The sequence below is a fragment of the Chelonoidis abingdonii genome, unplaced genomic scaffold (assembly GCF_003597395.2).
Source record: "Chelonoidis abingdonii isolate Lonesome George unplaced genomic scaffold, CheloAbing_2.0 scaffold0863, whole genome shotgun sequence".
Classification (NCBI taxonomy): Eukaryota; Metazoa; Chordata; order Testudines; family Testudinidae; genus Chelonoidis; species Chelonoidis abingdonii.
The window spans coordinates 8,639-12,263 of NW_027425124.1; the positions used below are offsets into that span (position 1 = coordinate 8,639).

The 3,625-nt window shown below is 38.2% G+C and overlaps 1 long non-coding RNA gene across 1 annotated transcript in view; it reads left to right on the forward strand.

The window, feature by feature from the left end:
- LOC116834729 (uncharacterized) overlaps positions 1 to 3,181 on the forward strand; it is a 5,278-nt gene extending 2,097 nt beyond the window's left edge. Inside the window, exon 3 of the long non-coding RNA XR_004376031.2 lies at positions 3,094 to 3,181. This is a non-coding gene — a long non-coding RNA (uncharacterized LOC116834729). The remainder of the gene's footprint in view (positions 1 to 3,093) is intronic.
- Positions 3,182 to 3,625: the final 444 nt, after the last annotated feature.

Sequence of the window (3,625 nt, forward strand, 5' to 3'; positions counted from 1 at the left end):
TCTAATCCTATTTAAAATTATTTGCAACCCCTCCCGCTTGGTTATCGATGTGCAAACACTGTAAGGTACTCTCGATGCCATATCCAAATCATTTGTGGAAGATATGAAATAAGAACTGTGAACCAGGGACAGATCCCCTGAGATGCCCCCCACTCGATAGCTCTTCCAGCTTACTATGAACCACTAAGAAACTTCTCCAGTACAATTTTGCAATCCACCTTGTCCACCATGCTACGCCTTTGCGCCTAGTTGTTACGTGAGAAGGTCGTGTGAGACAGTTATCAAAACCTTACTAATCGAGAATGTATCATATTCATGCTTTACCCCATCCACAATCATTGTTAACTGTCAACGAAGATGTACCATTCTGAAATATGCAACACCCACGGCAGATGGCAAGACACTTTAAATCATACATCAAAATATTCAGAACGCTTCCCTCAAAAGTCCCTTCTCTGAAAATTTACTTTCACTCAATTGACCAAAAAGCAGTTCATAGAATATAGTTATATTGTTACTGCCTATAAATTAGGTCTGCTCTTCAATCCAACACGAAGATTCCATTTAGAACTTAATAGGAATTTTGCCTGACTACAGACTATGGGTAAAATTTCAAAAAGCAATCTAAGGGCTTTTCTTCACATACGCACTGAACTGTAGGATCTGGGCCTATGTTTGGGATAGTACAAGGCGCCAGTCTTGCTCCCATTCATATCAATAAAAACTCGCCTGACTTCAGTGGGGAGCAGGATAGGCACTTTTTAAACCACTGCAAACCTAAACCAGCAAAGAATTAGGTCCCATCGAATTCATAGTACTACAGTGAAATTACTCGTGTGTTCTGCTGAACTGGCCCTGAGTGGGGGCAAGCTTTACTACAAAGGTGAACTTTGGCATTGAAATCCTGCGAATTATGGCAAAATAGGAATAGAAATCTTTTTAAGTCATTATTCTGGATTAAGTATTTTAATGGAGATATCTGTATGAATCAAAACGGCAAATTAGTTACATTCATCAATTACCTATACTGTATCTATAGATTGTAATGCATGTTATTGCTGCCATTACTCTAAATATTATGTTTAACTAGAAAGAAGAAGAATTAAGGTAGCAGTTTTAAGACTTTGCCTTCTCTCTTGACAAGGGTAACCACATAGAGAAAAAGGTTTTCCATGCTATATGGTCTTTTCTCTTATCAAATACAGGATTGTAATTATCATAGCATCACAAGAAGTGGAAGGGACTTGAGAAGATCATCTAGCCCAGTCGCCTGCACTCAAGCGCGTGACTAAGTATTATCTAGACCATCTCTGACAGATGTTTGTCCAACCTGCTCTTAAAATCCCATGATGGAGATTCACAACCTCTCTAGGCAAATTATTCCAGTTCTTAACCACCCTGACAATTAGGAAGCTTTTCTCAATGTCCAACCTAAATCCGCCCTTGCAGGAAATTTAAGTCCATTGCTTCTTGCCCAGTTCTCAGAGGTTAAGATCAATTTTTCTCCCTCCTCCTTATAAACAATCTTTTATGTACTTTGAAATATTATCCTGTCCCTCTTAGTCATTTCTTCTCCAGACTAAAAAACCCAATTTTTTCAGTCTTCCTTCATAGGTCATGTTTTCTAGACCTTTAATCATTTTTTATTGCACTTCTCTGGACTTTCTCCAATTTGTCCACATCTTTCTTGAAATGTGGCACTGAGAACTAGACACAACGCTCCAGTTGAGGCCTAATCAGCGCAGAGTAAAGCAGAAGAATTACTTCTCATGTCTTGCTTCAAATACTCCAGCTAATAAATCCCAGAATGAGGTTTGCTTTTTTTGCGACAACGTTACACTGTTGACTCATATGTAGCTTATGATCCACTATGAGCCCCAGATCCCTTCCACAGTACTTCCTTCCTAGGCAGTCATTTCCCATTTTGTATGTGTGCAACTGATTGCGACTTCCTAAGTGGAATACTTTGCATTTGTCCTTATTGAATTTCAGCCATACTTCTGATTCAGTTTACCTTCCAGTTTGTCCAGATCATTTTGAATTTAATCCTATTCTCAAAGCACTTGCAACTCCTCTCAGTTTGGATCTCCCAAATTTTAAAAGTGTACTCTCTCTGTCATTATTTATTAAATCATTTGATAAGATATTGAATAGAACTGGACCCGGAACCGATCCCTGAGGGACCCCACTCATTATGCCCCTCCAGCATGACTGTGACCAATGATAACTACTCTCTTGGAACAATTTTCCAACCAGTTATGCACTCTCATCCCAGTAGCTCTATCTAGGTATTCCCTAGTTTGTTTATGAAGAAGGTTGCCTCAGTGCAGAGGACTGAATTAGATGACTCTATCGAAGTCCCTTCCAGTCCTACATTTCTATGATTCTGTGATTCGCTGTATTACTGCTTTAAACAAAATCAAATTGACAAACATTCCTCCACTCTAGTTGGAAAAGAGGCAAGCAAAAAATTTAAGGGTATCTAGGTGTTACAGTAGAAAAACTATCCTATATTTTGCTGATCCACATGCCTTATGCTGTAATTCTCTCCAACATAATTACGCTCTCTTCTCTGCAAAGATTAACAACAGTGATATGGCAAAGTCTATTACTATATTTTCATTTATTTTACAGAATACTGTAAAGTACGCTTCCTAGTAGACCATAAAGTATTACCTTAAATTTAAAATTAAACTGCAATTGTCAAAATAAATGAATAAAGTACATTTTGTGGGTCTTTCTTTGTTTTGCTGATGCACAAAATTCTGTGATTGTCAATAGATGGTAGTTGAGGTTCTAATGGGCCCATGGATTGATAATATCGTGTTCACAGAAAATACAGATACAGAACCAGTTTCTGGCTTAATTTGTAGTGCTATAAATCAGGAGTAACACCACAGACTCAGTGTAGTTATTCTAGATTTATGTCCATTGTCCCTCTCTCAAACTCCCTACTATCTAATTGAGATACCCCATGAAAGATGTAAATCTTTCATACAGTTAGTTCTTTTCGCCTGATTTGGAGTCTGAAGGGCATGACTGTAAAAGTAGTTGTTATTTTTCCCTGAACGTCAGCTTTTATTTTATTTTTAGGTCAAGATGTTGTTTTCAAGTGCCTTGGAGAGAATATTCTTCAGAATGCCTTTGAGGGCTACAACGCATGTATCTTTGCCTATGGACAGACTGGTAAGTCATTGCAGAGTGTAAAAAGTGCTGTTGATGAGAAACGTGTTGTGACAGAAATAATTGTTCTTGGGCTAGATTTTGACATTGCTGTATTGGGAAAAACCTAGCAATGTAGTTAAGATGTGGGCTTTTTTCTGTTTGTTTTGTTAGGGGGCTGAGGTGAGAAGGCATTTTGGAATAACATTGCTAATTTCTGGTGCCCTGCTACCCTGCTTTCCCACGCTGTGGATAAGTGTCTCCTGAATGTTCTGTGTTCATGACTGTCCTTGGGTTTGTTGTATCTTTATATTCTGTAATGGAAGATCCCTGACTCTGCATTTAGATAGTCATTGCTCATCATTTTTTAATTTGATAAACAAAGATGACTTGGCTTGTTCAGTTGGCTTACTTGCACTGTGTAGGTATGAAACTCAGGTAGGCATTAAATTGACGTCCATGA